General features: G+C 42.3%; 1 long non-coding RNA gene across 1 annotated transcript; it reads right to left on the bottom strand.

The window, feature by feature from the left end:
- Positions 1 to 939: 939 nt before the first annotated feature.
- LOC311006960 lies at positions 940 to 1,817 on the bottom strand. Its single transcript, XR_014596402.1, has 3 exons — positions 1,706 to 1,817; positions 1,563 to 1,632; positions 940 to 1,467 (listed from the first exon to the last, which is right to left on the bottom strand). It is a non-coding gene; the product is annotated as an uncharacterized lncRNA (long non-coding RNA).
- Positions 1,818 to 9,557: the final 7,740 nt, after the last annotated feature.

Below are 9,557 nucleotides of genomic sequence, written 5' to 3'. Positions count from 1 at the left end.
TAAAAGATATGGAATCGGACTAATAGGAAAAAGCAATAAAAACAAGAATGCAGATTAAAGCCTGACTGAAAAATTAGCTGCGCTGAAGTATTGTCCGATGTTAATTCAGTGCAAATACGTCGGCACAGAAAGACATGGTTTTGAAATGTATCACCATTCCATAGTACAGCAGTGGTTTGCATTGATTTACTGTCTTGACCATTTCTTGGTCATAATTGCTACAAACCAACAAATTCAAGGCAACCTTAGAAAAAAAAAAATCCCATTTTGTTATATGTTGCATTTTAAATACAGCCCATAACAAAATGAGATTTAAAATTCCTGTATCAATTGGGCTATAATGCAGATTTCACAAATGTCACATTTAATCAGTTTACAAATAATCTGGTGACTACAGCAGGGGGGCAGCTGAGGCTCAGGAGGAAAAAACGGGTGTTGACTAATCGGTGGGCTGATCTCCACCTCCTCCAAGCCGTGTTGAGGTGTCCTTAAGAAACTCAACCCCACGTTGCACTGATGGCTGTTTATACAGTGTAAGAGTGTGTGAAATTTTGTAAGACTAGAGAAGCGATATATAACTGCAGCTCATTTACAGATGATTTGATATTACTTATAGTATACAGCTTCACTGTACCAATCCCACCAAGCATCAATGTAATTAGAAAATTAAATAATAAGGAACTCACACGCCCTGATGCTGAGACTTGTACAAAATATTACCATCATATTGAACATCCCAGTCACCAGAATATTCTTGATGATGCATTACAAGAGATCTGGGATGCCAATCAAGCTGATTACCCCAGCACATGTAGAGTTAGATGTGTTTAAAATCTGCATGTGTTCTGCCTTGTTTTCCCTGCAGCTCCACTCAGGTCCTGATCGCTAAACAAGATCCACCTGGTCTGGGAGTAAAAGCAGAAGACTGAGGTGATTAACATGGGGACTGATGGGCCTGGGTTGGTTTTGTTCTAACTCCTTGTTGTTTTAAATTAGTGTCCAATATTTTTAGCAGTGTCTTTTTGTGTGCATTTTGGGTGTGCACCCTTAACAAAAGTTGGGCTGTAACCGAATGTAGTAGCTGTAGACTGTGTCTACTAACTAAACCCCTTGGTAAGGCCCATAACAATGAGGACAACTGTTAGAGAGTAACACTTTTAAAAAAAATTTACATTAGAGGTACAGTAACATTCTGTAGGCGATTGACGGAACATGAAATCAAGTCAACTCAACTGGGCAATATGAAAATAAAAGAACACTGGAGCACACTTCATGCAATTAAAACACACTATGAATAAAACCATGCAGATAAAACCTATATCATATACCCAGCCTCCGTCTTCTATAACCCAACCACTACTACAATACGCTTTGGCTCAGGTTTACAGTCAGCTAAAAATAAAGTCAATAAAATCAAAGGAAAACCATACTAAAACAACGGCTGACAACGGCACCATGCACCAATCTCTGAAATGACAAAAAGGAATTACGCTCCATCAGTACACATCAACAATGTTAAAAGCATTAAACAAACATTAAACCAAAACATAAAAGCACATTACCTCGATTGTTTGTGGCCAAACTCCTGCTGTCATCTCTGCCTGACGGTGCTCTAGGCCTCTGTCACTGTGACTATATGTGAGATAATGTTTAAGTCTCTGGCACAAGTTATTTTAAAACAATTTAAGGTTCCTGCTGTACATACCCTTGCTTGTGGCTTTTCTGTGCATGAGAGAACAAAGGACAAACACACCTTGCTGTCTGTGCAGCACAGCTCCTACTAGTGTGTGAGTTGGGAGTTAGACACAGCTGGTCTTAATTACCCACTTCCCCCTGTCACACCAACACAGAACAGGATTCTTCACTGAATGAAGACGTGTACTGCAACATAGGTACCTTCCCACTGACACCAACACACCAATAAACAATTAGAGATACAGTATATAAACACTATGCTGGGAGGCCTACAGCAGATCACAGGCTATAACCACCATGGAAATAACCAACTCTACTGTCTCCTTACCTGAACTCAGATATTCTATTACCTCCTCAAGACCTGCAGCAGTGGTCACACTCTCACTCAGATACAAAAACCCCAACTGGCTGAAATCCACAGAGAGTTAACCCCTGCAAAGCGGCGAGTCCAGATAACATCCCTGCGTGGGCCTGCGCTATGTGCTTCAGAAGCTGCTGACGTTTTCACCTCCATCTTTAACCTGTCTCTTGCACATGCCTGTGTTAAAACCACCACCGTCACCACGGTTCCCAAAAGGAGCCCTTTTATTTGCCTGAATGAACACAGGCACTCACTCCAATCATTATGAAGTGCTCTGAAAGAGTAGCTGTGGCCCACGTCCAGAGTAATACACCTGAGTCACTGGTCACCCCTGCAGTCAAAGTGCCCTCCCATCCCCCCATCCCCACAATAAATAAATAAATAAATAGATTAATTTAAAAAAAAGCACGTACACACGACCCTCTCCCACCTAGAATAGAACAGTGCTTATGTCAGAACACTCCTTGCTGATTACAGCTCAGCTCAGTCCTCCACCACAAACTCAACAACAAACTGCACAACCTTGGTCTTACTCCAGTGACCAGCTGATTTCCTCAGTGGCAGACCAACGTGCAGATCTATCCATAAATAATGTGATAATGAACACTGGCACCCAACAAAGATGTGTCCTCAGCCCCACATCCATGGGTGACGTGGCTGAGGATGACACTGTCTGGAAACTGCTGACAACACCACATCACTGATGACTTTGATGACTCATCGTACAGGAGAGAGGTGACATGGTGGCACAACAGTGTCTCCAAGACCAGGAAGATGATGGTGGACATGAGGAAGTGTCATCAGAAATCTGTGTGTCTGAGGAGGAAAGAATCATCCATCAATTCATCCATCCATTAGCTATACCACTTAGGTATAGCTAATGGATGGATGAATTGATGGATGATATATGCAGGGTCATGGTGGAACCAACATGGGAACAGGAATGGACAGTTTTTAGAGTCGCCGTCTAAATCTAAGTGAGTATATCTTTGGAAGGCGGGAGTAACCAGGGACACTCAGTGAGAACCCAAGCAGGCCCAGGGAGAACAGGGAGAATTAAAGGAATAGTTCACTCAAAATTGAAATTCCACTCATTATCTACTCACCCTCATGTGGACTAAGGGCTGGGAGAAGTTTCAGAGTCCTCTGTGGCTTCTCTGAGTTACAGGGGGCCTCGGCGTAGCAGTGCATGTCCATATAACGGTTGCAAATGGATACCAACTGTCTTCGTAACAAAAAGACACACCAAAAAACATCCAAATACCTCCATGCTGCTCGTATGTAATGTCCGTCTTGTATTGAAGCCCCGAAATGCGAAATTGTCCCGAAAAAAATTAAATAAGTCTATATTTCAAGCTTGTTTTGTAGTGGAAGCTACTCTTCCTGGTCCGTCCAAATCTCGCAAGAATTTTCAGGGCTTCGATACAAGACGGACATTACAGACGAGCAGCATGGAGGTATTTGGATGTTTTTTGGTGTGTCTTTTTGTTACAAAGACAGTTGGTATCCATTTGCAACCGTTATATGGACATGCACTGCTACGCCGAGACCCCCTGTAACTCAGAGAAGCCACGGAGGACTCTGAAACTTCTCCCAGCCCTTAGTCCACATGAGGGGGAGGAGATAATGAGTGAAATTTGAATTTTGGGTGAACTTTTCTTTTAACAGCTTTAAACTCCTGGGTGCCCACATCAGTGATGAGCTGTGACACCCACCAATGGAAGAAGCTCCACTCTACCCCACAAGCAGGCCAGTGTCTATGGGGGGGTGGAAGGTGCCACTGCCATGTGAGCTCCACTTGGACATGGATCTGGAGTCATGACTGGACGATCAGATCTGTACGTCTTACATCAAAAGTGGAAATTCCCAGGACAAACATGACATGAGAGAGGAAGGCAAAGGGAAACACACACACACACACACACACACACACACACACACACACACACACACACACACACACACACACACACACACACACACACACACACACACACACACACACACACACACACACACACACACACACACACACACACACACACCACTACAATCACACACAAGAGCAGAGAACAAGGCAGAACAATAGCAGTGTGTGTGTGTGTGTGTGTTTGTGTGTTTGGGGGGGGTTGGAAATGGGGTCAGGGCAGTCTCGTTCATCCCCATTCAACGCGCCAACCTAATTACTAGAGGAGAGGGAAACAGTAATTAGCAGCGAGTCTCACCTCGTTAATCACAAAGGGCTCCTTCGCTCTATTTATATCTGATTAATGGCTTGCTTAAGCACAGCGAGATATTTATGTTTCTGTTAATTGTCCGCAGCTTGTATCCGCTACGCACACCCCCGACTGACACACACAATGATGCACATGCAGACACACCTCCACTGCACCTACCTCGTCTCATTACAGACTACTGCTCACTGTTTTGGTCAAACAGTCAGTGCTGTTAAAAGACTATAATTTGTCTCATAACTGATTGTTTCTCAGTCGTAATCAGCCCATTTACGTCTGGATCCCTTGTTTGCCATTTCTCTGCTTTCAGGAGGGAACCTTTTCTTCTCACTTTTCATTCCTTGTTTTGGGTATTTTGGTGACTCTCCATGAACTCAACTGCACTTAAGTGGGAGAAGAGGCTCAGCAGAATAATCAAGCGATGCAGTTCAGCCCCGGTGGTGTCTGTCTGATCAGAAAATGTCATGAGAGCAAAAGTGCATTACTACTGTTTTTCCACCCAAAAAACATGAACACTATCTTTTACCCATAACAGATAAAAGGGAATAAGATACATGTAGATAAATAAACCTGTCAAAAAAACTTAAAGTTTTGTAAGAACAAGAAAATCAAAGAGATGTCACCCTCCCTTGGTTTTTTCTCCTGGAGGAATGAATTCACATTGGGAAACTGGATAAAATCTGGACTGAATATTTATGGTTCTGGCAGGATAGATGAGTCTTTGAGGATGTTGGAACTGTTCAGAACTGTGAGAGAAGTTGTGAGAAATACACCTGCCAGTATTCCCAGGCAACTGGAAGTATCCCAGGAACTAAAAGGTTCATTCAGCGCATTGGCGGCTGCGTTTCCACAGCAGTCTAAAAGTTGCTCCGTCAGTTGTACAAATTTCTTCAGATTATTTTAGTTTGTCAGAAATTACCAACTTTACTTTCTTCCATGGTGGAAAATCAACTTTCCAACCAACAATATACAGCAGTGAGAACAAACAAAGAAGACACAGACTAAATAAACAATATGATTTAAAACATAAATGCAGTAAACTGTCTTGTCTGTAACAACATCTATTGCACGTCTGTCCGTCCTGGGTGAGGGATCCCTCCTCTGTTGCTCATCCTGAGGTTTCTCCGATTTTTCCCTGTTAAAAGAGTTTCTATGGAGTTTTTCCTCAGTGGATGTGAGGGTCTAAGGACAGAGGATGTTGTTATGATGCCATGTAAAGCCCTTTGAGACAAACTGTTTGTAAAAACGGGCTATACAAATAAAATTGCCTTGCCTTGCCTTGCCTTACAAATAAAACTATAACAAATCAATTCAGAAAAACACATTTTTGTTGGTATCTGAGGGCCAAAGCAGTAATTGTGGTAAACTTTTCACTACTGTGGAAAATGCTAACGTACTTGACCTGTCAACAGTGCATCCTGAATGTTCCCCAGACAAATGACATCTGGGCAGTTTACTACGGGCCAAGGACCAGGTCCACATATGAACCCTGGTTCTTGGACCAGAGGAACCTGGAGCTCTGGTTAAGTTCCTGAGTTCTTCATCTCCTAAGATTGAAATGGTGTTAATATTCAGACACAATGAGAGACAGGACATGTTTTATCTGCAATAATACTGTGTATTTGCTTGTGATTGAATTTCTTCCTGCAACGATTTTCGACTCATGACTCGAACAGACCTTTTACAGAAGGTAAAGGAGGTAATGAGCTGTGCTCCACACCCACCAACGGTGCAGTCGTCTTCTATAAATGTACTCTTGTGGCGTTTTACCATGACTGTGCTTTGCTCCATGCGCCAGTGATTTCTGCAAATAAGCCCCTCAGTGTCATCCACCGGCCTCGCATGTCTCTGAGCAGTGGGAGGAAACAGAAAAAAGCCGGGGCTGGGATCTAAACCAGGAGCTGAGGTGATGTTAACCACCTCAGCAGGCTCTTATGGCTAATTGTACCTCGGGGGAGAATCAAAAAAACTTGCTCCTTAGCCACAACCTCTGACTGAAAGCCAGAACGGAGTGATGGAGCACATAAATGAAGGTGCTTTGACAGATCTCCGATGTTTGAGAGGAACTGTCTTCTCCGTCTTGTCCTGTGTGTCTCTGTCTGACTGGCTGTGACAGGTGCAGAAGCTCACGGAGAGACATAAATGGAAAAACAGTACGAAACATCTGTTAATAGACGAGCCTCTGATGGGCGCGCTGTGTATTTTTTCCCTCCTCTTCTCCCTCTGTTTCCTGCTATCTATCCAACATTCCAGCACAGCTTTGCCAAGCTCAGTCGCTCGTTGTGATGGGAAGGGAGGCATAATGGGAGAGGATCAAAGAGCTAAACGAGGGGCTAAAGATACTGAAGCAGATTAGCGGTGCTTCCAACAATGCCGACAGCTGCTCATAACCACGCTGGGCCTAAAGATATTGTTTCAGATTAGCTGCAGCGCTACAATACCCAGGCAGCTGCCGTCTGCTGCCCATAATACAATAGGAGAGGGAGGATCAGCGCGCACACTGAAAAACATGTGTTATCATCACAAAGGGATTGTCAGCTTCAAACGCCTTACATCCCTCCGCCATCCCTCAGGATCAAACAGGCTGTTGGCTGGCAGTTATCACAGAGCTCTCTTCTAGTCTAGTCACATCCCTATTCTCCACTCTTCACTCTCCTTCCCTCGCTTCTCTCTTTTCGCCCCCTCTCCCTCTCTTGCTCCCTCTGTCTCAGCAGGCCTAATCTCAATCATTGTTATCCTCCAAGCCATCGTCGTTCATAATGTGCTCCTGACATCGCTGACGGACAAATAATCAAGACAATCCCCTTTGTCTGGAGTTTGTCTCCATCTCCTGCTCCCTCCCTTTCAAAATGATCAACAACACAGGATCTTATTGTGGAGCTCTTGATATATCTCAAAGCGAGACATTGTTTGCCTGAATTCTCTGACAACCTTAGAGCCATACTCAGCATCATAAAGAGCGAAATGTCTGAAACAGATAGGGGGGCGCTTTGTTCTTTATTGTAATGGATGAACTCTCTAACTCAATCTGCCGCGTCCTAAACAGGCGGGAGCTGAATGCATTTGCTGATATGAATGTGCTATATTATGAGGCAACAATTACAAGAATTAGATGAGAATTGTGTTTGGCAAAAAGAAAGAAGAAGAAGAAGAAGAAGAAACAGAATCACAGTAATCACATTCCTTTACACGGGAGATCTTTTTCATCGCTGCTCTCCTCACTGATTGTTTTTGCTTCTCCTCACTCAGGAGTGATTTCCCAAGTCACACAGACACATAAAAATGAAGAAAGAGAAACAATAGAAATTGTTATTATACTTAAATCATCTCTAATTTTTCATTTTCACCTGACTTGGTGACACTTAAATTGACTGATTCCTCAGTGAACTAAAAGTTGAGAGAGGCGAGCTTAGAGACAGGCAGATTATTTCTTTGATATGACAGTTTATCTTTATTTAAAACACGCTGTGTGTTATTATTTATGGTCTTATCGTGTTTTGAACACTGCACTTTCAACTCCTACTGTCATCCGCATCATAAGCAGCTTTGGGCTAGAGATAGAAAAGCATCTGCAGCAGCCGGATTTTGCCTCCAATGCAGTGCTAAATAAACATGAAGTTCTGTGCGTGTAAACATTTATCTGTAGGATACTGAGTCATTACATACATGTGTTTGGAGAATGAGAGACTGCACTGCACCGCTGACGACATTTTACGCTTAAAATGTTAAGAGCAAATGTGAATGTGATTGTTTTTCTTTTGCAAAGTTTCATTTATATTTCATTTCCCACTTTTTGTTGAATGCCCGTCTATTCATCATCCCAGTGTTCCATCATGTCTGCATCCCCGCAAATTACAATTTACACAGCGGTAATCAAATACCTGAAAAAGGTCAAATCTGATTATTTTATTACCAGTTTATTTTAAAAATGTTTAATTTTTAGGAGTCAGGAATTGAAGAAATAACTGTACTTTTATTCAGAAATTATCAACCTTAAACCCAAATACTGAATCCAAACCTGAAATACAAGGTTTGGCTCACATCTTTTTAACGTCTCTGAATTTATAGCTTGGAATATATACAGTAGGCAAATTTTCTATAATTGCTTTGCTTCATTAAATCTTTACTGATCAGGTATAGATAATGATGGTTGGGATGAATATAAAGACAGAAAGATAAAGAGCAGTTTTTTAAATGCTCAAAATGCTGCACATTTCAGTGGCTTTTCAAAATCAGGAAAATGTCTCATGTCCACTTCACTCAGCAGGGGACAAGATGCAGATTGAGATGTAAACTAGTGTGATTCATCAGGCAGATTTTTTATTTCATAGTTGAAGCTGATCCTCCATCAGAAAACAAACTGTCACTTTGGCCAAAACATTTGATCAAATAATTAATCTGTGCCAAACCACATAATGTCTGTTATTCACAGTGCATTTGATGCTGGAAGTGGAGGTGATGCCTCATCTGTGGAGTCAATCATCTACACTTGGAAGCAGAGGAGCAGGGAGAGGACAGCGAACGCCTCTCTGGGTCCGTGAGCGAGTGTCCGTGGAGTTGCCATGGCGCCTGGGTTCCTCTCTTCCTCCAGTAGATGCCAGCAGTGAACCATTTAAAACGCCGCCACGGCTCTCCCCCTCTACACTGAGTGTGCTCTGCATCTAACTGCTTTGGAGTTGGAGATGGTACAGATGGCTGGCCTAAACGCAACACTTATCCAGACATTTCACTGTTCGCAGAATGATATCAAAGTCAACTCAAAATGGAGGCTGTGCCATCAACTTGAAACAAATTCTAACACTTCCAACAAAATTGTATTGTGAGTAAAGTCGCCGCGGATTTGGTCAGTGTTCAGCACAGATGTCCCCCCTGTGTGTGTTTGCGTTAAATAAAAACTAGTGCTCACATCCTCTTAAAAATTCAGCTGTGGATTTTCAGGGATAAATGCTCACAGTTATAATGTTTTAATCCAGATTGGATTCAAACACATTTATTTAGTTCTGAGCGTGAGAGTTTAAAAAATGCTTTAAAAAAAGAACGAGAGGGGGAAAAAAAAGAAAAAACACTGCACCAAGACAAAAACAAACGCCCTAAATTATGAGTAAAATATGGGAGAACATCTATTTGATTCTGTCTTTTGGGCGCTGAAGCCATGTCAAACTGATTAGTAACGTTTGGATCATTCTGCACCTAAAATTTTTGTACACAATTCCAGTTGAAAATAAAATACTTTTCCTCCTTTTTTATTTGTCTGCCCTTTTGTTCTA

Source organism: Trachurus trachurus (genome assembly GCF_905171665.1).
Source record: "Trachurus trachurus genome assembly, chromosome: 23".
In the NCBI taxonomy this organism is placed as follows: domain Eukaryota; kingdom Metazoa; phylum Chordata; class Actinopteri; order Carangiformes; family Carangidae; genus Trachurus; species Trachurus trachurus.
This window is presented reverse-complemented; position numbering and strand designations above follow the sequence as displayed.